Source organism: Delphinapterus leucas, chromosome 1 (genome assembly GCF_059928025.1).
Source record: "Delphinapterus leucas isolate spDelLeu-1000000601 "Yukka" chromosome 1, BTC_Dleu_Yukka2, whole genome shotgun sequence".
NCBI lineage: Eukaryota > Metazoa > Chordata > Mammalia > Artiodactyla > Monodontidae > Delphinapterus > Delphinapterus leucas.
Window position 1 is genome coordinate 179,174,809 of NC_143129.1, and position 26,726 is coordinate 179,201,534.

At 52.1% G+C, this 26,726-nt stretch overlaps 1 protein-coding gene across 8 annotated transcripts in view; it reads right to left on the reverse strand.

Annotated features, from left to right (window-relative positions):
• Positions 1–26,726, reverse strand: part of LOC111187131 (kazrin) — a 138,600-nt gene that overhangs the window by 49,017 nt on the left and 62,857 nt on the right. The window contains exon 1 of one of the 8 annotated variants that reach the window (XM_089900864.1): positions 4,590–8,883. The exons of the other annotated variants lie outside the window; for them this stretch is intronic. The gene's annotated coding sequence lies outside the window, so the exon portion shown is untranslated. Of the gene's footprint in view, positions 1–4,589; positions 8,884–26,726 lie in introns of those variants that run through there. 8 annotated transcript variants of the gene reach the window in all.

Consider the following 26,726-nt stretch of genomic DNA (forward strand, 5'->3'; position numbering starts at 1 on the left):
AAAGAGAACAGCGCAGGGTAATTCTTGGCTTTTGAGCTTCTGGGGGTTGTGGGCCTGGAGAGTAAGGGATTTTACAGGGAACGCTGAGCACGAGGGGGTCTCTCCTTATGCACCGGGGCAGCGCCTGCAGTGAGAACCTTGCCAGGCAGTGAGGGACCAGGCTGTCAGCTTTCCCCTCTCCCAGCCTCGGTTTTCCCCCAGGATGGGCGTGCTGGACTCTGTGAGCTTCCTTTAACTTCTGAGGTCCTAGACAACTTCTCCTTGACCACTGTCCCCCACAAACATGTCCATGGCCTTGGCCAACACCACACAGCAGGGCGGACGGGCACTGGTCTGGGGTCAGAGGATCTGGGTTCTGTCCCTGGCTCAGAGTCCTAACCACTGGATGAGGGAATTCCCTGGCTCTGAGACCTCAAGCAAATCACGTAACCTCCCCGCACCTCAATTCCTTAGATATTAAAACAATTCCCATGGGCCAGGCACGGCTCTCAGCCCCCGATGGGTTTTTGTCACTTAATTCTCACAACTACCTTTTGAAGTCAGTCCACATTATAGATGAGGAAGTGGGCATCCAGGGAGATTAAGGAACATGGCCAAGCAGTAAGTGGCAGTGCCCACCTGTCCCCAGCACCCTCCTGTCCCACAGCTTTGCTTGCTCCCAAACTGCCAACCCCCAACAAATCTGCACAGCCCGGTTGGCCTCATCTTCTCCTCGGGACTTTGTGCTGGGGGTAGGGCTGCACCTGCCTTATGGAGGACGGAACTGAGGCTCAAAGGGTTAACTGACACACCAAGACCCGCGCAGACCCTGGACTTGCATCCTTGGTGTCTGACCTTGAACCACTCATGCTCCTCCATCACCCCTACTGTGAAAGCACATCGCTGTGAACACAGAACCTTCATCGATCCATAAAACCAGTGGACGATCCAAATATTCACACCAGTTACTCGTGCTACAAGATACTGTTTCTGCAGCTGTCTTACAGTCCCAAGTGGGGAGGTTTCCATTAAAGGCGGTTTGACATTCTTATACGCACCCCATGACTTCTCCGTGACTGCTGGAAAGAGGGTGTGTATGCGTGCATGTGTGCGTCAGCAGCCCTTAAGGAATCCTCCACTAGCCACCCCCTCCCGCTTACAGGATCCTCAGCCAGCCCAAGGCATGGTCTCATTCCATGAGGTCAGATTTCCCATTAGTCTGAGCTCAGAAGACTGCTGGCCTGCTTCTGGATGGTCCACGGCCAAGAGCCCTTGTGAAAATTCCAGCCTGGTGGACCCCTGACAAACACTGGGTCAGTTTTGGGGAGGGGTGGCCAACAGGGTCAGGCAGACCTCAGCCTGTGTATGACAATCCCAGATGCCACCAGCAGGGGGCCCCCTTTCTTTTCCACTCAACATTCCTGGTCAGCATCTACAGATTCTGGGAAAGGAGGGGTGGGTAGGTGGGAGCCAGAAGGGCTTGGTAAACCACTCTGAATACACACCCACCAAAATGTTCTTCCAGCTCAACTTCCCTTTGACGGGGAAACTGAGGCCCAGAGAGGGAAAGAGTATCAAATATCACACAGCGAATAAGCCCAGGTCTCCTGATTCTTAAGCCAACACAGTTGGGTTAAAAGCATCGGCTTTGGAGTCTGCCTATCAAAATTTAATTATCTCTAGAATGGAGGATGAACGTGTAATCATTTCTGCCCTATGCAGAACAGACTGCCATGTCTTGAGTGAACGGTCAGGTAGGGACCTTGAGCACTGGGGAGAAGAGAACCCAGAAAGACACAGCTCCAGATTCACAGAGCCCTGGATTCCAGTCTGGCCTTTACCCCGTCCAACCTGGAGGGTCTTATTTGCAGGTCACTCCTCTGAGCAAAAGCTTCCTGAGCTGTTAGCTAAGGATGCTATTCTCTACCTTTAAGGCTCTATGTGACATTACCCAACAGCAGGTGCTCACTGAATGTTAGCAGGCGTCGTTTCCTGTCATTCAGCTCCTACGCCTGCACTCAGGCCCCCAAAAGTCTCAGAAGATACAGGTTGACTTGGCTGACAGGCTGCATTCTGAGAAAAGGACCAAAGGAAGAAGCCAGGGCAGGGAGAAGGAGGCCGCAGCCCAGGGAAGCAAGTAAAAGATCCCAGACTTATGGCCCTGGGATGGGTATAGCCTAGTTTATCTTGCTTTTTCCTGTTTGAGGGCTGAGTAAGGTGAGTTCAGAACAGGTCAAGGTTCAACCTATTTTACAAAGGTTAAGCAGACTTGCCCCATCAGGTAGTGCTTACGTAGCAAAGGAAAGCCAACCACTCACTTGGATAAATGGCAGCCACTGGTGGTGACCGAGAAAACTGTACCTGCTGAGCCAGGTCAGATGTGGGCTTGGCTGGGCGGTCTGGGGTCTGACCTAGGGCAGCTCTGTTCCTCACAAATGGAAACCCCCCTTTTCTTCTCATTGCCAGGTGAGGTGGGTTGACCAGCTCACATGGCCAACGAGAGGCAGATCTGGCACCTGACCCCAGTACTTCAACGTTCAGGCCCATGATCTTTCCATAATCCCCCATAGCTCCTCTCTCCAAGTGCAGGCTAAAAAGTTAGGCAGTGTGACCTTTCCAATCTCCTGCCTAGGGCAGGAAAGGAAACTATCTGGAATACAGGTTCTCATTTTCCAATCCTGTGTCCATGTAGACATGACTAATCAACCAGGCTCTATAGGAACCTGGGTTGATTGGGGATGTCTGCCATGGGACGACGGGAGGGAAACACAGATTTGCCAGGTCTGCCTCAGACGGGGAGGCAGCCATCGCTGACTGATCAGAGTTGGCATGTTTGAGAATGATTTGGTGAGCCTCTTCTGGGTCAATGCTGTGCCAATTACCACTGCATTCCATGGAACCAAGGTCAACTCCGTTTAACCAAAAGAGAAAGAAGCAATTCTCTCAACTGGTAGAAAACCAGTCCATTCACATCAATGAGATGGTGGTAGACAAACTCCAACCTGCAAGCTTAAAGGTGAGAGAGCAGACTATTTCCCTCAATTGGGTTAAAGGTAGATGAAGGGTTACTGAGTTTACCTACATATTTTTATGTCCACCCCAAAGAGCAATATAAGCTCCTTGGGAGCAGGGACCTGGCCTGCCTTGTTCACCACTGTATCCCCAGCATCTAGAACAGTGTCTGGCACATAGTAACTGCTCAGTAAATACCGGTGGATTGACTCTCAAATGAATGACTGAACAAAGTAGGCAGCCTGGGAAGGAGAGGGGACCTGGTCCACAGCCATCACTGAGAAGCATCCAATATTTCCGGGGTCCTGGGGGCAGAGAAGGTTCTACTTCCCTTTATTCTGTCTCTCCTTGCCTTCCGGGGTGGGACATGGCAGGCTAATTTCCCTGTGGCCCCTGATAGGACCCCGAGCCTCGATGCTCTCAGGGCTGACTGCAACATGGCTGCAGTTCTTGCCAAACTACCCAGGGCTCTGTGAACCGTGTCCACGGCCACTTCACGTTGTTCCTGCCATGTCCCAGCAGGACACAAGGAGACTCAAGTGGACCAAAGCTTCCCTGCTGACCCAGGGCACCTGCAGAATTTTAAGGAGCTCAGGGCTGGGGACAGACCCCAGACACTGTGCTTTGCACAGGAGCGAGGTGTCTGCTTCTCCCAGGGGGCTACCCTGCCATCAGCCTGGTCACGGCTGTGCCTTCCCTTTGCCTTGGAGAGGCCACCCTCCTGCTCGGCTCTCTCTGCGCAACCTGGGGGCCCCCTGAGCCAGCGAGGCTGCCATGTTTGGCTAGGCAGGAAGCTTTGAGACCAGGTCTCCCTTCAGGACAAGGGCCCACTCAGATGTGAGGGTTCTTGGACCGTGCCTTGCACTGGATTTCTCCCAACATCACATGAACATGCAATTCTCTCTCACATCTTTAACAGAAAAACTGCATGTGACCCCTCTTCCCCTCCAGCTCTCATTCCACTTCTCTTCTTCCTTTTGGAGCAAAGAAGTTTGGAAAGACTGTGGCCCCCGTGCGTCCATTCCCCTCCTGCCGTCCTCTCTGACATGTGCTCATCTCCAGGTCACTGATAACCTCCAAGCCACGAGCCCCACCGTCCTCGCCTATGCGCTCCTTGGCATGGGGGATGCTTCTCTGCACCCTCCCAGCCCCTCTTTCCTGGCTTCTTCTCCCGTCTCTGGCTGCTGTGTCGCTGTCTCTTGGCTCCCCTCCCCTCCCTCTGACCTCCAGGCATCAGCGGGCTCGGCCCTCCTGTACCACGGTTTCCTGGCTGGGCTCATCCAGCTTCCCAGCTTTAAATCCACCCATATGCTGATGCTTCCCGGCCTGGACCTCGCCCCAAACTCCACACTCAGAGCCAAGAGCCTCCCACGCCAGGTGTCTAACAGCATCTCCAACCTCACACGTCCAAGAGTGAGTCCCTGAGCAGCCCCCCCCGACAACCCGCTCCTCTCTGTCTCCCCAAACTCAGCTCATGGGGACCTCAGCCTTCCCGTTCCTCTGGACTCAAGCCCCAGAATCTTCCTTGATTCTGTTTCTCTCACGCCCCACACCCAAGTCATCAGCGAGCCACGTCAGCTCTGCCTGTAACATCTTACCAGAATCTGGCCACTTCTCGCCACTCCTCCGTCCCCACCCTGGTCCGTGTCACCACCATCGCGTGTCTGCGTCGTGCAGTGGCCTCCTAACTGCTCTCCCAGCCCTTTAGTCTACGTCAACTCAGCAGGGAGTGTCCCCTTAACATGCAAGCCAGATCATGTCACTTCTCTGCTCCTCCCCTATGGCCCGTCTCACTCAAGGGCGAGCACAGTCCTTAGAATGGCCCATCAGGGCCACGTGACCTGTCATCCCCCCACCCCCACCTGTATCTCTGTGATCTCCCCAGCCACCCCTGCCCCACCGCTCCTCGCTGTTCCTGGTTCATGTACGTTGCCCGTCCCTCGGCATCTCTGCGCTGGCTGTTCCCCACCTGGAGCATCCTCGTCGCTCCGCCCCCTATGCCTGTGGCCCATTCCTGCCTCCTCCAGGTCTTGACTCAAATGTCAGTTTCTCAGCAAAGCCTTCCCTGGACACCCTCCTCACTCCGTTCCCTGTTTTTTTCTGCTTTGAACTCACCACCATCTAACACTACAGATTCTGGGTTTATTGAGGGGAAGTGACGTTTGAGCATCCCTGCCTTCCTGCTGAGGAATGCCCGCCCTCCTCCCCTTTTCAGGATTCAGCGCAGCTTCTTTCTGGGTTTCCAAAGCCCACAGCTCACGCCTCTACTTGCTGCAGGGAGCCCTGCCCGCCCCATAGGAAGGTACACCAGCAGCCTGGAAACCAGACCAACAGCTCAGGGCCTTCCCACCTCCCAGACTAGCCTAGAAGCTGCTCGAAGGCAGGTCCTGGGCCTCATCCGACAGTATTTCCAGGAGCCAGCACTAGGCACGGGTCTGTTCAGGTGAAGAAAGTGGGGGAGAGATGACTTGGGGGCTTGAGCAGGGTGGGGAAGGGGGTGTGCTCATAATTGCCAAATTCTCAAGCTGCCCTCCCTTCCCTGATTCTCCAGCTTAGAGGCTCAAGAGAGGACCGCTATAACCAAGGGTGGAACACGCAACTGCCACAGGGCCCTGACAGCGACCATCGGTAAGAAAGGAAGAGCAGGTGGGGACCTAGAATGCACACCCAGCCTGGAGCGGCAGCTGTTCCATGACTGAATGGGCCCCAGCATTGCCATACCTGCTGTCTCTTCTAGAAAATTCCATACTCTAGATTATTACAATTTTTATGTTTTAAATATCTCCTTATTTTTCAATACTGGCAATTAATCATACTACCCAACCACACCTCTCGGCCTTGCACGGGGGCTGGACTGCTAATCTGAGCAGGTGTCCTTAGAAGAAGAGAGATCAGGGTCCAGGCCCAGCTCCACCATTCACCAGCTACGTGACCTTGGATAAGTTCCCTAACCAATATGTGCTTTTTTCCTCATGTTTAAAGTAGGATAACAGTTTCTACCTCATTCTACCGTGGTAAGCACTAAAGGAAAGCAAAAGCTCTAACTGCATCTGAGGGTGGTTGCTTGCCTGTGCTTTAGCACCATTCTAAGTGACAGTCTAACAGTCAGAGCCATCTCAGACGGGACCGGGCGGTCCTGGGAGGGAAGAGGCACCCTGTTGTGGGAGTTTGAGCAGAGGATGCAAGAGCACTGGGGGGAACGCTGTCTCGGAGCCCGGGCAGGGGGGTGATGGGAGGAGGGATGCGTGCCCACTATTAGCCACCTGGAGAGTGTCCACCTCAAGCACAGAGGCCCAGGGGCTCCCAATGGGAAAAATTTTATTTTTTCACCATGCCACACGGCTTGCGGGATCTTAGTTCCCTGACCAGGGACTGAACCCAAGGCTCCTTGCAATGGAAGCGCAGAGTCCTAACCATTGGACTGCCAGGGAATTCCCCCTGGGAAAAACTTTAGATGGGAGGGTAAGGCCAACCCCCAGGAGGGGATCAGACACCTGCAGAGAGAGTATAATAAGAGGTGCTGGTGACTTCCCTGGTGGCACAGTGGATAAGACACCACGCTCCCAACACAGGGGGCTCGGGTTCGATACCTGGTCAGGGAACTAGATCCCACATACATGCCACAACTAAGAATTCATATGCCACAACTAAGGAACCCGTCTGCCACAACTAAGGAGCCCACATGCTGCAATTAAGGAGCCCGCCTGCTGCAGCTAAGACCTGGCACAACCAAATAAATAAATAAATATTAAAAAAAAAAAAGGGCTTCCCTGGTGGTGCAGTGGTTAAGAATCCGCCTGCCAATGCAGGGGACACGGGTTTGAGCCCTGGTCCGGGTAGATCCCACATGCCACGGAGCAACTAAGCCCGTGCGCCACAACTACTGAGCCTGTGCTCTAGAGCCCACGAGCCACAACTACTGAACCCACATGCTGCAACTACTGAAGCCTGCACGCCTAGAGCCCGTGCTCCACAAGAGAAGCCACTGCAACGAGAAGCCTGTGCACCGCATGAAGAGCAGCCCCCGCTCGCCACAACTAGAGAAAGCCCGCACGCAGCAACAAAGACCCAACACAGCAAAAAAAAAAAAAAAAAAAAAAAAATAAGGTGCTATTGGGGGGCATGGGAGCCCTTTTCAGGCTGTTCATGGTCCTAGGTGGGGGCAGGGGCACACTGTTGCTGCCACCCACCCGTCAGCTCTGAAGACCTCAGAGCTCATTCAGAAGCCTGCAGGGTAAGTGGCAGGTCCAGGAATCCCGGCCCGCACTTCCTGCCACGGGAACTGGGAGGCCGGGGGTGGGGAGGGGGAGGTGTTTGTTTTCCAGCCTCTGAAGGCAAATCCAGGAAAGTCCTCCTTCCTCCAAATCACCACTAAAAATAGTGGCAGGGGATGGGCCCGGAACTGTGACATTCCCTAGACTCAGGGGGTGGAGATTTCTGGAAACGCAGCATCGGCCCACAGGCCCCATGCCCCACACAATGAGGACTATTTTTCAAGGCTCATGTTGGCGCGTGAGGTCATTCTCAGGCAAGACGATGGCGCTGGTTAGGCCCTGAGAGGAGGCAGGGAATGCCCAGGGGACAGGGAGACAGGACACCAGGGCGCAAGCCAGTGTGCTGTGTGGGCTTGGGAGCTCACACACCCTCTCTGGGCTTTGGTGTCATACTCTCAAGATGGTCTAGCAGGCCCTCTAGAACCTTCAGGAAGCTGCCCTGGGCACCCAGTGGTTTGGGGACTGGTCTCATCGTGCCTTCTCTCCAGCAGAGACCCAGCAGGGCTGTTCAAGGTTAGATGCAGGCGGCAAACTGGTAGCAACGATCAACCTCTTCCCAGACAAGTTCAGAAGGAGAACGACCACAGAGAGCAGGCGCTGGAGCTAGACTGTCTGGGTTCAAACCCAGCTTGGCCACTCACTAGAGGTGTGACCTGGTGCAAGTCATAGATCCCAGATTTTCACACTGTAAAGGAGGGATAAATAGTTCCTACCGCAGCCCATGCCCAACAAACACTCATCCATGTTCACCAAGGTTCCTGCATGGAAAAGTTACACTGTCTGTAAAAGCTCCAGGCCAGAAACTGCCCGGGCAACCCTGAGCAGAAGGGCTCTACCCATTGTGGTCCCTTCACCAGAGCACGACTCCATCGAAGGAGAACGAGCAAATTACAACACACACAACATGAATGAACCACAGAGAAGAAATGCTGAGCCAATGAGGCCAGACACAAAAGCGTATATTCCGTATCACTCCCTTTATGGCACGTGAAAAGGGCAGGATTAATCCACGTGCTGGGAAGTCAGGAAGGGGCTCTCCATGGAGGGGATGGCAACAGGAACGGTACCCTGGAGAGCTTTCAGGAAGATAATGATGTTCTACTTCTTGATCCAGGGGCTGGTGAGGCAGAGGTGTTCAGTCTGTTTCGATTCACCAAGCTGTGAATTCACTTGCACTCTTCTGCAGATATGTCATATTTTAATAAAAAGCTTTAAAAACAGCCTCCACCTCACAGGACTGGCTTTGTACATGCAACGCGCCCAGAGCAGTGTCGAGTGTAGGGGGCAGTGCTCAGTAAGTACCAGTTCTTATCATCCGGGGGGAGGCGGCCCTCATGCCATCGGGGGCACCCCATGAGTTGGTAGTGAAGAAGGGCAGCTCCAGGTATGGACAAGGTGTGCCCTACGTGAATCCTGCAGGACTCCCGGGGCTCGGGAAGGAACATGAACTTGGGGTTGGTCCTGGATTCAAAGTCCAGCTCCTTCCTGCACGGGCAAAGATGATACCTTCTGTGTGTGACTGTGGTGAGAGTTAAGGGGAAAGACTTCCATGAAGGGGCACAGACAGAGCTTGAGGGATGAAGGTCAGCGTGGGCTTCCCCAGCCCTGAGGAGGAGGGGGAGGGGGAGGGGGAGGGGAGGGGAGGGGGAGGGGAGGGGAGGGGAGGGGGAGGGGAGGGGAGGGGAGGGGGAGGGGAGGGGAGGGGAGGGGAGGGAGAGGGAAGGGGAGGGGAGGGGGAGGGGAGGGGGAGGGGAGGGAAGGGGGAGGGGAGGGAAGGGGGGAGGCAGATGACCGTGTAGCAGCCGTTACCATTTACTGAGTGTTCTTTACGGGTTGGGTTAAAACATCTTGTAAGTCTCACTAAATTTTCTTTGCAACAATCCTGTGAGGTAGTTACCATCATGATCCATAGCATACAAACCAGGAAAGTGAGGCAAGGATCGGTTAGGCTGACCCAGCTGGCAGGTAAGTGGTGGATGCAGGATCCAGCCCAGGTGCTCTGGCTCTGAGCTCCTGCTTTGTCCAGGTGGGCAGTGGCAGGTGTAGCATGGCTGGGGTGGATGCCGGCCTTGGTGGTGGGGAGGAGGGGTGTCTGGTGGCCCCATCTCACAAGATCCCAATTCCCTTCAGGGCCCAGGCCTTGATGGGGGACCTGCTGGGTCACCTCAGAGAACTGGGAGGGTGGGGGCAGGGAGCTGGGACAGCTCCTGGGAAAACAGGGGTCCAGGTGGGGGTCACAGCAGGACATCAAGGATTCAGGTGTTGCTCTGCCTCCCACTGGCCGTTGCCTTTGGGAAGCCACGGGACCTCTCAGAGACTCAGAGTTCTCCTCTGTGGGATGGGTACAATGAAACCTGCCAACCTCATAGACTGAGCCGTGCCTGAATGAGCTTTATAAAACATTGAGGGCTTCAGAAGTGTGAAGACGGCTGTTCCTATGAGGGAACAACTTGCCTGGGGGCTGCAGGTGCCCACCTGTGCCGTCTGGGCAGGTACGTCTGTCTACTTCTGGCACAGAGGGTTAACCAGCTGCCATGGCCTCGAATCTGAGCCCCACTCCCAGATCAGCTTTCACAGCCACAAAACTCACATTCTGATCTTCACCGACTCCTAGGAAACTCTCTGAGACTACTTCATAATTTGGCAGAGGAAGAAAGGGTTGTTTTTTATCGACCTCCTAAATTCTCAGTGGCAATAATAATTATTATTATTATTTTATAAATTTATTTATTTTATTTATTTATTTTTGGCTGCGTTGTGTCTTCGTCGCTGTACGCAGGCTTTCTCTAGTTGTGGCGAGCGGGGGCTGCTCTTCGTTGCGGTGCTCAGGCTTCTCATTGCGGTGGCTTCTCTTGTTGCGGAGCATGGGCTCTAGGTGCGTGGGCTTCAGTAGTTGTGGCACGTGGGCTCAGTAGTTGTGGCTCACAGGCCCTAGAGCGCAGGTTCAGTAGTTGTGGCGCACGGGCTTAGTTGCTATGCGGCATGTGGGATCTTCCTGGACCTGGGATCGAACCTGTGTCTCCTGCATTGGCAGGCAGATTCTCAACCACTGCACCACCAGGAAGCCCCAATAATTATTATTTTTAATTTGTTATTGTATCTCTGATTGCCCCCTTTTCTAGGAGGATGGTGGCTTCAGTTAACAGAGGTATGGCAGTGAGAAATCACAAGATTTCAATTCCCTTGTCTTCTGCAACTGTCGGCCTTGCTTCTGCGGTGCAGCCAGAAAACGGAGACTCCCAGCCACTGCTGTTCCCCAGCAAAAGGCAGGTTCTTGCTGCCCCCTGGCCAGGGCCCCTGAGCTACCTGATACCACCCCTTTGATTGGCAGGGCACACAAGTTTTATGGCAAGACTGGAAGTCTACTGTAATTAAGACCTCTATAAAATATTTAGACCACTGTGCCCAGATATATTAATGATTATACATTTAAATGTTAATGAATGTAATTAGATGAAAGATTAGCCAAGCCTGTCACTAAATATACATTCAGGACTGATAAACTCTTGTACTGTAAAATTATATGTGTAAGCAGATGTACACTTAGACTTCTCAGATGGACTTTGATTCATCTTATTGAAATAAAAGCTCAAAGTGATGTCCAGAATAGGGAGGGAGAAAGGGAATTAGCAGGCTGGGGGAAAAGGCAGGGGGGTCCGATGGGGAGGACCCTAAAGATCCCACAGTGTCTTCGGGAATGGTGAAGATCAAATGAGTTAGTACATGTAAAAACTTGCATGCCTCCATGGATGGAGAACTCACTACTCCTAGAAGTATCTAGTCTCAACTCTAATGACCCCATCCCAGAGGCAGGCATAGGCGAATGGTTTAGCAGGGTGACACTGGGGTCTCCCCTGAAACACTAGGTTTATCTGTAAAAGCTGCTTTAAAATAGCAAATCACCCTGTAGGTCAAGAAGAAGAGGAGCAGGACTTTAGTGTAGCCTTATTAATAGAAAGCCCTATATTTATTAATTCAGGAAAAACTTACTGTGGGCTGACTATGTGCTGGGCACTGAGCCGGCTGCTGGGGAGCCTGGGTCAGCAAGACACATCAGGTCTTTATTCCGATGGAGATTGTGTCAGAGCAAGGGAGATACATTACAAATCAATTATTTAGACATAAACCAAGGCCAGGCTGTGAAGGAAATAAATGAGGAATCCCTGGGCAGCTGTGCTTTGGGTGGCATGGTCTGGAAAGGCCTCTCTTGAGGCCTTGAGACCCGCAGGATAGAGAAGAAGCCAAACGTGCCAGGAATGGGGAAGAGCATGTCGGCAAGGGGAACAGCAAATGCAATGGCCCCGAGGCAGCAAGAGCTGGGCATTTTCCAGGAGGGAAGGCCATCGTGAAGAAAGGGCTGCGAGGTGAAGTCGGGGCAGGGCCGGCTCCTGCGGGCCTGTGCAGTTGGCTTGAGTTTTCTCTGAAGGGTAATGGGAGCCCCCTGTATTCGTTTCCTGTGGCTGCCGTAATAAACTGCACAGACTGCGCGGCCTAAAGCAACAGATGTGTATTCCCTTGTAGTTCTGGAGACCAGAAGCTTGAAATCGAGGTGTTGGGAGGGCTGTGCTCCCTCGACAATCCTTCCTTGCCGCTTCCAGCTCCTGTGTCGCCAGCAAGCCTGGGTGTTTCTTGGCTGGTAGACGCATCCCTCCCACCTCTGCCTCTGTCTTCATCCCTCTGTGTTCTTCCCTTCTCTTCTCTTACAAGTACACTTCACTAACCTGCATCTTACCTTAACTACATCTGCAAAGATCTTTTTTCCAGCTAAGGTCACATTCACAGGTTCTGGGTGGACATATCTTTGGGGGGAGGCAGAGGGCGCTGCATCCCTACGGCAGTCGAGGGTGCATGCAAGGGTGGCATGCCTTCTGACCACTCTGGCTGCCTCTTGGAGACTAGACTGGGGACAAGCGGAAGCAGGGAGGCCCAGCCAGGGTTTTGCTGCTGTCCAGGCAGGAGAGGACTGACACCTGGAGGAGGGGGGCAGCGGTGGAGACAAAGAAGTGAATGGATGTGAGATATGCTGGAAAAGGCTGTGCCAACCAGAGGGAAGAGGTCACCAGAAACCCGCCCTCCCAATACTGAGGGGTCAGAGAGGCAGCCCCAGCAAGGTGTGCCCCGACCTGCCCACAGCCAGTGGTTTGTCTGCTGAGTAGGTGCCCCGGAGGGCAGAGGTGGAGGGCCCAAGTCACGGCAGCTCCCCGAGGGCCACCTCAGACCCCACACTCCAAGCACGAGTGAGCTCTAGGCACACAATTACCTGGCACTGTGGACTATACATCAGTCTCTCGTGAGTTTGGCTGACATGAGTCTATCATGAGAAATCTGCCTTTCGGAGCTAAAGAGCAGAGTGCAGGATTATAGCAAGGAAATGCCATTCCTTCCCCAGCCATCACAGCCCCCGCAACTCATATAAACTTAAAAAAAAAAAAGGAATATTTATTTAATCCTTACTGTGTGTCAGCAGTATTCTAAGCACTTTATATATTATTAATCCTTAAAGTAACCCTATGAGGAAGGTGCTATTACTACAATTAACAATTATTAGTCCTATTTTACAGATGAGAAAACTGATGGACAGCAGTTAACTCATGCAGACAAGGTCCCTTCATACTAAAGCACCAGTCTTCAGAGGCTTAGGTCTCATGTCCCGAGAAAACAATTTAGCCAGAGCCAGGACGGGTAACAGACAGGAAATCTGGCAGGGGGCTGGTCTCAGCCCCACAAATTGCCCAAGTGTCCCTTTAGAATCACCAGCTGTGGGACTTCCCTGGTGGCACAGTGGTTAAGAATCCACCTGCCAATGCAGGGGACATGGGTTCTAGCCCTGGTCTGGGAAGATGCCACATGCCGTGGAGCAACTAAGCCCGTGCGCCACAACTACTGAGCCCGTGCACCACCACTACTGAAGCCCGTGCACCTAGAACCCGTGCTCTGCAACAAGAGAAGCCACCACAATGAGAAGCCCGCACAGTGCAACGAAGAGTAGCCCCCACTCGCCGCAACTAGAGAAAGCCCGCACGCAGCAACAAAGACCCAACGCAGCACCACCCCCACACCCCCCAAAAATCACCAGCCCCTTTCAGACAATGGCCCTCTCTTCCCCGTAAGCAAGGGGCATGTTTCAAGACTTTTCCCAGGAGAACAGCTTTCCTGACAGTGACAAATGCTCAGAGTTCCATGCAAGCCAGCAGGTGCCCTCCCGCTCAAGAAGCACAGAGCTGAGTTTCTGGGGCTCTTCTCCTAGGTGCTGGAAATGCCCTACCATGAAAAGTTAATCCAGCAGGGCTGAAGTGGTTAACTGGAGACTTGGTCTAGAGATGGCTTGACATTGAGACAGGTTATTATTAAATTATGAATTATTAAAAACAAACAAACAACCCATAGCAGCAGCAATAACCATACCTAATCTCTGCTGTGGGGTGCAGTGCTTGACAACCACCACCCTAGTCCTTCCTAGAAGCACCGTGTGAGGTGGGCGGGCGAAACCTGCAGTCCCATTTCACAGATAGGGAAACGGAGCAAAGTTAGAGTTATCTGCTCACAAATGAATCAGAGACTGGGCTGGATTCAAATCACAGACTTCTGACTCTTTTGACAAATCCTCTCCCTGCAGAAACCCCTGGGTGTGGCTGACTCTACGGCCATCAGGGTGAAGGTAGCCTGAAGGATTTGGGACTAACCCGGAAGGACCAAGGGCATAATTGTAACCTTTTCCTGGATTCAAGAGTGGATCTTAGTTCCTGCTCAGCCTATGAGTCTCGGCCGGTGGTTGCCCTGGACAGAAGGCTCCCCAGGAATGAGCTCCAGTTTCCTGAGGCTCTCAGCAATTGGTTCCCTTGAGCATCCTTCCCATGTTCCCCAAGATGTACCATTGTGTTGAGTGTGTGAGACACAGAAGCAAAGGAAACAGACCGATGGGCAAGAAAAGAATTTCTGAATAGCAAAATAACTGTTTCTCTAACGTGCCACAGGGCCTTTGCACTTACCATTTGCGCTGCCTGAAACATGTCATCCCAAGCCCAAGCACATGGTGGCTCATTCCCCGCTTCCTTCAGGTCTTGAGTCACTGTCACCTTTTTAGAGAGGCCTTTACTGTTGCCTCATCTCTAAAACTGCAATGTTACCAGACATCCTAGCACTGACTATTTTCCTTACATACTTTTTATCTAAAGCTCTTTTCTCATCTGACATCATATATGTTTTGCATTTGCTTGTTTATTGCTCCCCCTCCAACTAGCATGGGCAGGGATTTTGCTCATTTTTTCCCTGCTATGCCCACAGCATTAGGACGAGGATCTGGCACATAGAATGTGCACAATAAATGTTTGTGGAAGCATTTAGAAGGGGCCATAGTGGAGGTGAGTACAGGGTGTAGAAGGGACAGGAAGGCAGAAGAGCTACAGGAGGGAGGCTGGGGTCATTGCAGGAGAGGGGAGGGTGTTCGCAAAGCTCTGGATGTGTGTGGGGACACAGTGTGTCTGGGGAACCGCGCTCAAGTCAGCACTGCCTGAGCTTTGCTGGGAGTTGGGAAGAGGTGCTCCCAGGTGAGAAGCTGGCTTGCTCAGACACCGTGCTGAAGGCACCAGGGCAGAGAAAACTTGCCTGTTTGCTTTTTTCTGTGTGTGCAGGAGGGACCTCTGCAGGAAGGTTCAGAGGCTTTAAAGGGGGTCTATGCCTCTGTGTGGTTTCTTATGTCCTGATGCCTGTGCTGTGCCCTGCACTGGGAACCTGAAAGAAAGTAGGGTTGTTTAGCTTAGAGAAAAAAGCTGGAGAGGTTACAACCTATGTCTCCAAGTGTGGAGGGTTCCATCACCCCAGAGTCGAGGCACCAACTGTCCTCCATCCCCCATCGCTGCCAGCAATAGAAGAGACTTGGGCATAACTGGGTCTATTTAGGACAAACTTTCTAACACTTCGGTTGGGGATCCCTGCGGGAGGGCTTTTTAAACAGGATCCTCTTTCTCTACCAGCAGGCAGCTGGAGCAGTTGGCAAGAGGTCTCTGGTCACCTATGTTCAAGTCCCAGCCCCTTTACTTGTCAGCTGGGTGACTTTGGGTGAGTCTCTTAATTTCCTGTTTGCTCACCTGTAAACGGGGATGGTGACAATACCTACTTCATAGGCTACTCAGAGAATCCAACGAGCTAACACACACAAAGCACCTGGAACAGCGCTCAGGGTGTTGGCTGCCGTTATTACCAGTGGTGGCTGAGAGTGGCAGGACCTGATGTGAGGCAGGAGGATGGACAGAAAGGCTCTCCAAAGCCCTGGGACTGTGGAGGAGGAGCAAATGTGCTCACGCAGAAGAAAGGAGCTGTAGGCGCTGGACTGACTGTGTCCACCAGCCACCTTCCCGCTGCCCCTCCCCCTTCTGGACCTAAGGATGCTAAGTGGTCCCCTTCTCCCATCCTTGCCCCTGTGGGCCCAGTGTTGGCCTCGCAGAAGACAGAAGAGCTCCTGCCTTTGAAGGGTTTACAGCCAGGTCAGAAAGAAAGGTCTAAATACAAATGATGAGGGTCATTATGTTTTTTGCCTGTTCGTTCGTTCATTCATTCATTCATTCATTCAGGAAAACATTATTACTTACCTTAAGCCTGGCACCAAACAAGCACAGAAACAGAGATAACTAAAGTCTTGGATAATAATCCAAGGCAGTGAGGAGATAATAAAGGTGGTGGGGCTATGAGTAATAGGGAGAAGAAGGGGTAGCCAGAGAGAGATCATTATCCCTGGAAAGGCCTCTGGGGCCTCTCCCAAATTTCAGATGGTCTAACAGAAATGCAACCAACCACCTCCTGAGGCCGCATGTCCTGATGGCTGGCACTCAGTGCCCACAGAGCTGGGCCCTTGCCAGACCTCCGGGCATTTTTTTGTTTCTAATAGATCTTTACCGGAGTATAATTGCTTCACAATGCTGTGTTAGTTTCTGTTGTACAACAAAGTGAATCAGTTATATGCACACATACATCCCCGTATCCCCTCCGTCTTGAGGCCCCCTCCCACCCTCCCTATCCCACGTCTCTAGGTCATCGCAAAGCAACAATCTAAGCTGATCTCCCTGTCTATGCTGCTGTTTCCCACTAGCTAACTGTTTTACATTCGGTAATGTATATATGTCCATGCTACTCTCACTTTGTCCCGGCTTGCCCCTCCCCCCTCCCCGTGTCCTCAAGTCCGTTCTCTATGTCTATGTCTTTATTCCTGCCCTGCCACTAGGTTCTTCAGAACCATTTTTTTTTTAGACTCCATATATATGTGTCAGCATATGGTATTTTTCTCTTTCTGACTTACTTCACTCTGTATGACAGACTCTAGGTCCATCCACCTCACTACAAATAACTCAATTTCATTTCTTTTTATGGCTGAGTAATATTCCACTGTATATATGTACCACATCTTCTTTATCCATTCATCTGTCGATGGACATTTAGGTTGCCTCCGGGCATTTTATAAGCAAGGAGGGAGAGAGTTTATTCAAGTCTTGCCAGGAGGCCTGGATTCTAGAGATAAAGTGAGCATATAACCACTTTTCTCTGTGTCTGCTTTATGCACTGCGTCTGGGCTCTGACACTAACTGGCCACATAAACAGGACAGGCCCCAGTCTCTGGGGCTGTCTTCTCAGCAGCAAAGTGGGAATGACCTTCCTCTCCGTCTCTGAGCCAGGAGGTGTGCTCTGTCCACTAACATGCTAACATCTGCTACATTTGTGCAACGCCCTTGACTACCTCCGTGGACACGTCATTTTCTAAATAGTTTTCTAGGTTGCGCCCTCTAACTATGGAACTCTTAATAAATGTATTACTTGAACTGTTTCCTGATGAGCTAAGCTTTTAAAACACCACGATGGAAGTAAAGGTACTAAGTCATTATTCTGAAAACTGGTAAATAAAGGGAAAACAGTCAAGCTTTTATCCTGCGTTTCCTATACCAAATGTACCAGTGGGTAACCAAGCAGTAGATGGCGGGGAGCCTCTTTAAAAAGGATTCCAGCTAAGCTACTACACGAAGAAGGGGTGACAGAGGAGAACACCGCCCTTTTGCCACTTCTGCTGAATGTCTGGATTCAGGCAGGGCTGCCAACATCGCAAAAGAGGGCAATCAGACAGCACATGCCTCCTGAGGGGAGGACCCAACATCTCCTTTGAAGGAGTCTTGCAAAAAATGAGTAGAGAAAATGATCAAGTCTCTAGATGAACTACCAATTTGCAGGAAATTCAAAGGACAGAGGAGCATGTTGGACAGCACCATGGGGATGCAATTAGCAAACTCCAGACCCCGGGAGACCTACCAGACAAGCAACGGGGCGGCTCCTTCAACAAATAATTAGCAAGAATACAAAAAAAAGGAAGAGGAACATTTAGATTAAAAAACATTCCAACTAATTGCACTGTGTCCATCTTACCTGGATCCTGATTCTAACAAACAAAGTTTAAAACACGAATTTATGAGTCAACTGGAAATTTGAATCATGGCTGGATATCTAATCTTTATTTTAGGTGTGATAATAGTTTAGTGGTTATGTATTTTTTTTTAAGAGTCCTTCTCTTTTATAGTGACATACTAAAGTATTTATAGATGACATAATGTATTTTCTTCACAATAATACAGGGAGGGGGGAGTGGATGGGGGTGGGACAGAGTTGGCCACAGGGTGATGGGTACTGGGGTCAGGTCAGGGTCAATGGGATTCATTACACTTTTCTATTGACTTCTGTATAAAACTGAGATTTTCCATAAGAAAGAAAACTGCCACCAAGGCTAGCGGAGGACAGTTTTTGCCTCTGCTGAGTCCCTTGGACTTTGGTGCTTTATAAAGTTGGCTCTGGGACTTCCCTGGCGGTCCAGTGGTTAGGACTCTGTGCTTCCACTGCAGGGGGCACGGGTTCGATCCCTGGTCGGGGAACTAAGATCCCGCATGCCTCCTGGTGCAGCCAAAAAAGAAAAATAAATAAAAAATAAAGCTGGCTCCTCTGTAGTCTTTCCTCTGCTATGTGGCTGACAGCTGTCCCAGCTGCAGGAGTGCTCCGAGCAGCCTCACCCAAATTCTCCTCTAAACTGCGATGGGCTTAACAGAGGCCTTGGCTCTCTGGAGTGTGTGAAAAGCACACATCACCCCAGCCCAAGCAAGGGCTGCCATCTGTGCAGAGGTCCCCAGGAGCCGTGGCTTTGGTTCTGTCTGTTCCCAGCCAGGCTTCATTCCCTTCCTGGTGCCCAGTATGCTCTGCAGAGCCGAGACAGGTTCTCAAGAAGTGTGACGTCACGATGCTACCATCGCTCGTTTCCATCGGGATTCTGGCCGTGGGAGGGAAGAGCCACTGGTGCTACTGTCAGAAGGCACCGTCTCTTCCCCGCACCATCCCGGGCTGCAGCCCTGGGTCTGGTTTAAGACCGTCCCCGCCTTTGCAGACGTGCCCAGGACGCCACCTGTGCAGTCAGAGGACGGGCTGCAGAGGCTGCCGCGAAAAACTGCCAACTCCGCCTGCAGCACTTACTTACTTCTGCAGAGAAAAGCATCTGACCTCTTAAGGAAACATAAGTGAAGAATTTCCTGGCTGATTGTCTGGGGGGGAAATAACAGGAACTGAGCTAGTAACAGCCCAAACAAACAGCACGAAGTGATGGGGATGAAGTAGAGGCCCGGAGGGGGCGGGGCCTTGGCACTGCCTCTCCGTGTCCTCAGCCACCACTGCAACTCTGCTGTCCCTGCCCCAGGGATCCTGGGTCCACAGGGGCCACTGAGGACCTGGGCTGACTCAGCAGTGCCTTATATAGACCTTGAACTTGGAAGGCAGATGGGGCAAGGTAGAGAGAGCCTTAGGCTTAGAGCTGGGTACGGAGGTTAGAGGCCCCGTGATACCCTGGGCAGGTCACATTACCGCTGACCTTTAATTCTGCCTTCTCCATGGGGTGCTTTTAAGGCTCACACGAAATGACCTCTGTGGCGTGTTTGCTCTGCAAACATGGTGGGGCATTACCCCTCCTCGTCAGACAGATCTCACTCCTGCACACAGCTCCGTGGGCAGCAGTGCTCCCACCTCATGGCCAAGTGGTCTTACAGCTAGTGAGAGTCAAGGCCTCCTACTCGCAGGCTCGTCTGAGGCCTGCACTGTCCAGGGACATGTGTAGTTCCAGCAGCCTCAGGCCATGCATCAGCTCGGGAAAGCCCCTTCCTTCACGACATTGGCAGCCCAGGGTCCAGAATCACAACCGGGTCCCAGACTCAGACGGTGAGGGCTGGACGGGTGAGGTTTGGCTCGGGTGCTGGGCTTACGGTAATGAGCTTAGGGCTGAGCCCCCAGGGAAAGCAGCTCTCTGCTTCCACAGGCCACAGCTTAAGACAAACAAAGCTTCCAGATCCTCATTACGTCTCATGGGCAAAACAGTTATTTTATTAAAAAGGGTAAGAGGAAGGAGGCGACTCCTCTGCTCCAGACCCCAGCAGGAGGGACTCCCCAGCTGGCCGGTCCTGTTCTCATGGGCCACCTCTGCACAGGGATCACCTCTGCACCAAGGCTGGATGCCGGCTCCGTTCTGTGCTGCCGCGGGGGGACCCAAGCCTTCTGCTCACGGAGATGCTATGAACTGATAACTCCATGGCCGGGGGAGGGGGGGGACTTTTTATGCAAATTGAAGCCGAGGAGTTTAACGGGCGCAGCAATCAGATTTGTCAGCAGTAACATGTGGGAAAGCAGTAGCTCTGTTCCCAAACAATCTCCTCTGCTTTGGAATTACCCACTTTTGGGGCCGCTTAAACATCTGTTGTGAAGGCAGGCGGGCGGGCGAGGCAGCTGCCCCTCAGAGCAGAAGCCCGCGGGAACAGGGGAAGGAGGGAGGTCTCCCACCACCCACCCAGCGCCTGTGTCTCTCCAGCGCTCTGCCCCAGGACCTCCCTCCTTCTCCTTCTGAGTCCAGACGCAGGCGGCCTGCGCAGCAGCGATGCCCCAGAGAGAGCCCTGGGCTCGAAGCACAGTTAACCCACCTCCCGGCAGAATGCTCGGTGCCTTGATGTTCTCATCCATAAATTGGGACCACAATGTCTAGGCCTCATAGTGTTGCTGGAACGGTAAATTCCTAGCTACTTAAAAACACTGCTGGATTTGGTGTGCCAGCTCTGGGTTCAAATCCTAACTCTGCCGCTCACTAGTGAGAATTTTCTCCACAGTAAATGAGGATAATTATACTAATAAAAGTAGTTACCGTGTATGGGCTTGTACCATGGGTTGCGAGCATTTTGCACATATTAACTCATTTCATCCTCACGGCAACCCCTGGAGGTGGATGCAACTGCCCTTCCCCCTTCACAGTTGGGGGACCCGGTGCTGCCGGCAGAGTGATGGCGGGTAGCATGCCTGGGTTCATGCCAGGACAGGGACGGCCAGGCTCCAAGCCCACGCCCTGCCCAGCCTCCTCAGGTAACTCTCAGGGTTGTTACCAAAGGCTGCATGAGTGCCTGCGAGTTCCTCGCAGGGGCTTGGCCTCTAGAAGGCACTGAGCAAATATATAGCTATTGTTATTATTAGTGATATCATTTCTTCCCTGGAAGTTTCTAGAACTGCAATCCCTGGTACTTCCTACCCTTCTTCCCTGCTTTTTCTCCTTAGCACTGAATACCAGCCAGCATACCATTTATTTTCCTTATTTATCTTGTTTATTGCCTACTCCACACCCCGAGTAGAGTGTCAGAATGTCATCGCTGTGAGGGCAGGAATCTTTGTCTCTTTTATTAACTGTGGTATCTTGTCACCTAGAACAGTGCCTGGTACTTAGTAGGCGTTCGATTAATATTTGTGGAATGAATGAATGAATGATCATCACTGCCATCACTCTTTCGCCGACCCACCAGATTCTGCAATGACACCTGGGCAGTCAGCCCTGGGGACTGGAAGAGATATGACAGGGAAAAGGAAAGGGCAAGACCCTGCCCTACTGTGAGGGGTCACAGGCGTGCAGCCTGCCCTGCCCTGCCTAGATTTTTCTTGCTGACACCCAGTCCAATCCAATCAGTACTGAGGAAGCAGCTACCACGAGCGAGGCACCTGCTAGGTCACCTGCAGACCTCAGCGGGGGGCAGAGGGCTCGTTCCTCCCCTCAGTCCAGCGAAGACCCAGCTCAAACCTCCCATGGCCCGGAAGCCTGGGCCAACCACCTCCAGTCCTGTTCCCAGCTTTTGGAATCCTATTTGTTTAAACAAGATGCTGGATGCAAGTGTTTCGTAGACTCTGCTGTGTTTTACTTTTTTTTTTTTTTTAGCATTTAAATATAATTTATTCTAATCATTTTCTATATTTGTATACATTTTTGCATATACTTGTAATCATATCCGTTTGTCTTACATTTTTTTTAACATCTTTATTGGAGTATAATTGCTTTACAATAGTGTGTTAGTTTCTACTTTATAACAAAGTGAATCCGTTTTACATATACATATGTTCCCATATCTCTTCCCTCTTGCGTCTCCCTCCCTCCCACCCTCCCTATCCCACCCCTCTAGGTGGTCACAAAGCACCGAGCTGATCTCCCTGTGCTGTGCGGCTGCTTCCCACTAGCTATCTATTTTACGTTTGGTAGTGTATATATGTCCATGCCACTCTCTCACTTTTGGTTTTTATCCGCGAAGAGTTCGCTGGGACCCTGGGCTGGCCAGCGGGTAGGGATGGCAGAGCCCTGCAGCACCCCAAGTCCCACAGTAGTGACATCTGTCCCTGAGCACAGCTCACAGGCCCAGGGCTCCAGGTTCAGACCTCCAATCCTCCAGCCACCCTAAGACCTACTTGCCTCAATGTCCACCAGAGCCCAGCCACGTGGTAAAGCACAGGGAAAGTAAAAAATGCAAGTCCCACCAGGGTCTGCTGGGATGTCTGTCCCAGCGCAGAAGGGACAAGACAGTGGGTCACTGGCTTCCTGGCTGCCGTGGTGCAAACACCAGTCCTCTTCAGTAAACCCAGAAGGAAACGGGAAGGGGTGGGCAGGACTCTGGCTAACTGGGGGCGCGGGGAAAGTGGGACAGAGTCAGGTCAGAAGGAGGGGCCACAGCACCGACAGATGGCGCCTGCCCCCCTGACTGTACTGCAAACACTGGCGGTTGCTCAGAAGCAGGTGGATTGGACCCCTAGGGGCCGGGTCCACACCCAGCAACCGACAAAGGCAAAATCTGTAGAACGGATTAAAAACATGCTTTTCCCCAAATAACACCAATGATGATTTTAAATAAAGTGCACCTGTAAAACTCCTAGGGCGTTTTTGTGCCTGAGAACCTCCTACGCTCTGGGACAAGGGTCGGCCGTGGTCCTTGCATCTTCAGGCTGGCCCTGACTTGCATGTTCTCCTCAACGTATAAGAGGCTGCAAGGTCTCAAGGGAGTGATCTGGACATATCTACCTCTGTATCCCCAGTTCAGAAGAATAAACACCATTAATAACAGCAATCATGAAAACTGGATCCATACGCCTGGTTCCTGCCCCCAGTGAGTGCGTTTTAAGTGCCAGGCTCTCTGTGTTAGTTTAGTCAACTCTCACAGCCACCCTGGCTTGTAGGTACTATTATGAGTCACATTTTACAGATGCAGAAACCAAGGCACAGGAGCTACGTGACTTGGATGCCAAAAAGGGCAATGCTGGAAGTATCTCTGACCTCAGGCTTAGTTTCCCCTGAAATCGACCTCGAAGAGAAGCAGTCTCATTTTCTTGAAGATGGCGAACAAGATTACCAGACGCCTACTACACGCCTGGCCCTGTGCCAGGGGATCCACGCAGGTTAGCTTATCAAATTCTCAAAACGACCGGAGCTAAACTTTATTGTTCCCATTTTACAGGTGAGGAAACTGAAGTTCTGAAAGATCAAGCCACTTATCTGAGACCATGAAGAGCCAGAAAGCAGCAAAGCTGAGATGAAGACCACGTCCGTGGGCTCTGGAGTCCGTGTTCTTTCCATTACATGTTAGTATCTGCACACTGCCCAGGCCCTTCCCATAGAGTTTGTCCTCAGATCTAGGAAGCCAGCAGGTACAAGATGCACCAATAGTTCAGGGGCCACCGAGGAAGGAAAAACACTGCCAATTAGTCTGACACATCACTTGGGGGGGATGCACCCCCTGATTTCAGACCAGCTAAAATTCAAAAAGCATGCACGTCAGAATCAATGAGATATGGGACCTTCTCATATGACCCGTACAACGACCTTGTGAAATCACTGTGATTGTGCACATGAGGAAACTGAGGCTTAGCTTGGCTAAAGGATTAGCTCAGGGGAATTCCCTGGTGGTCCAGTGGTTAGGACTCTGTGCTTCCACTGCTGGGGGCACAGGCTCGATCCCTGGTTGGGGAACTAAGATCCTGCATGCCGCACGGCGTGGCCGAAAAAAAAAAAAAAAAAAAGGATTAACTCAGGATCACACAGCTCAAAGGAGGTCGAGTCTGGACACGATCCAGGGACTGGGAAGCTTGGCCCCAGGCCTGTCTACTCGCTGAGCTGTGTCTTTGACTCAGGTCCTCCTGGTACCTTCCACAGCACCCAGAACACAAGAGCCTCAGAGGAAATGTCCTTTAAAGGGGAGAAGGAAGGAACGAAGGTGGGCTTCCTTCATTACTCCCCCAGCAGGGCTGGGAGCCTAGGCTTGCGGCCCGTAAGCTGATGCCACCAGCCAACGTGTAAGCCAGGGACATTTAGGGACAGCTCCTGGAGCAGACAGGTGAGGGGACACCGCGGGTGACATCTGGGTGCAGTGGGTGAACACCTACTTCCATGCGATGGAGTCAGTGCAGCAGGCAGGTGTGTTTTATGTAAAACACACCTGCAGGAACATCATCTGACTGCTGAGGGGAGTGAGCGTGTGTGTGTGTGCGTGTGCGCTGATCCTGAGCTGAGTGGCCAGGAGAGGCCAACGCTGTGACACTCAGGCAACGCCCATGACAAAGGACACCCCCCATTTCCACAGCTCCCTTTATGCTAGAACTTGAGGGTGAGGGCACTGCCCAAAAACAACCCAAAAAGGGTGCCATCATTTGGGTGGTCCTCACATGGCCAAACCCATTGGACAGAATGGATTTCGTTCTGTCGATTAACTTCTGCTGTGTGTGTGTGTTTTTTTAAGCATTTCTTAATTTAAAAAAATTTTATTTATTTTTGGCTGCATTGGGTCTTTGCTGCTGTGCACGGGTTTTCTCTAGCTGCGGCAAGTGGGGGCTACTCTTCGTTGTGGTGCACAGGCTTCTCATTGCGGTGGCTTTTCTTGTTGCAGAGCACGGGCTCTAGGCGCCCGGGCTTCAGTAGTTGTGGCATGCGGGCTCAGTAGCTGTGGCTCGCGAACTCTAGAGCCCAGGCTCAGTAGTTGTGGCGCACGGGCTTAGTTGCTCCGTGGCACGTGGAATCTTCTGGGACCAGGGCTCGAACCCGTGTCCCCTGCATTAGCAGGCGGATTCTTCACCACTGTGCCACCAGGGAAGCCCCTGCTGTGTTTTTTAAAAACAGCTTTATTGAGGTATAACTGACATAGAATGAACAACCTATACATTATTTAAAGCACAGAATTAAATGAGTCTCGATGTATGTATAGACCCATGACACCACCAACACCAGATCAAAACAGTAAATATACTCATGACCCTCAAAAGTTAGAATGGATATTGCCTCAGGCCCCCGAACTAAGTCACCAAGCACCTCTGCTAATCTGGATAATAGAAACGGAAGCCGCTAACAGGTACTGTGTGCTCCGTTCACACAGCACTGGCGCTTCTCATTCGACACGCATAATCCAGAAAAGCCCCGGAGGGTGCACACACCACCCCCGTTATCCCCGAGGGAGAAGGCTGCAGGCTTACCAAGCGCCAGGTGGCCTGAGTCCAAATCCCAGCTCTGCCCCTTCCTGGTGTGGCCCTGGGTACCTTCCTTTACTCCTCGGGGCCCACCCCCGCTTACTTGAGGGAAACTAGAGCACCCACCTCACAGGTTCTATGGTGAGGATTCAAGGAGTAACATCCACCTAAAGAGCTCAGGACAGTGCCTGGCACGTGGTAAGTGCTGCGTGTGTTAGACGAAGGAGATGATGACGGTGTGATGGTGATTTTTATTTTTGAACGGGGAGAACAGGTTCCAGGAAGTTAAGTGACTCGCCCAAGGTCATTCAGAGAGCAACTGGCCAAGAGGCTTTAAATCAGGTGCTCCTGACCCTGTGCTGTCCTCCCTAGGACATGAGAAGCTCACAGCCTGATGCAACCGGATGCCCTGGCCTCTATGGTTGCAGAGCTGCCGGCCCCGGCACAAACAGACCGGGTGACAGTGTCAGGAGGTCATGTGCACAGATCTCTCTCTGCAAATCCTACTGAACCCATTCTGACTCCTTTTCAACGTGCTGGGTCCTCTCAAACACACCAGGTATGTCTTGACCGGAACAGGGGATGTCTCAGACCCATGTCTGGGCCCCTCTCCTCCCACACCTTGGCAGAGAATTCCTGCCCCAGATGTGTCATCTGTGACCTCCAGAGGCCTCGGTCGGGAGAGGGAACAGCTCCCACTGTGGCAGTTGGTTAGGGTTTCAGCTTTGTTGGACCAAGCGGGAAACCGCAGGAAGAAACCACTTCCCATCCTAAATTGGCCTTCAGTGGGACAGACAGGGATCCTCAAGGTCCTCCCGAATGATGACTAACATCGTGGGAAAATGCTGCATCCGACAGAGGTCGACCCCGGAGGCTGGGAGCCCGTCAGCTGCTGATGGAGGTGCGAGGCTGAGCTTGGGGTGGAGAGAAAACGGGGCAGCTAACCAAACCAGAGTGGAGGCTCAATTCATCCAGCCGTGCTGGGGGCCAGGCTCCGCCCTCTGCGGTCTGTGTGTATGTATGTTCCCTCACAGTCCTGGGCCACTATTCTCCCCTCTTACAGATGAGGAAACTGAGGCCCAGAGGCACCAGCAACTCTGCCGAACGTCACTGAAAAACTTCCCTGCGTTTGGGGAAGCTGGAATTTGAATCCAAGTGTATGTACCATCAACCCAAACACACAACAACGATGCTTACCCCTCACCACCACCCAGCTTCTCTGTAGAAAGGCAAACAATACGCAGGGCTAAATATTTTCACGTTTACTACATGGCAGGGGCTGGGTCAGGTTCTTATATTCTCAAAGACTCCTCCCGACAATTCCAGGGAGAACGAACCCTGTTTTCCAGATGTATCGCCAGAGGCTGTGTCCCTGCGGCCCAGCTGGAAGTGAGGCGCTTCCAGGTGGGGGGACACTGGGCTGTGTGTTATTAGGCTCCTCGTGCTGCTGTAACAAATGAGCGCGTGCTTAGCGGCTTACACCGACACAAATCTATTCTCCTATGGCTCTGGAGGTCAGCGTCTGAAACCGGTTTCCAGGACCAGAATCAAGGAGCTGGCTCGTGGCCCCTCCTCCATCCTCACAGCCATCAGTGGAGCACCTGAAAATCTCTCTCTGATTCTGAACGTCTGTTTCCGTGATCACATCTT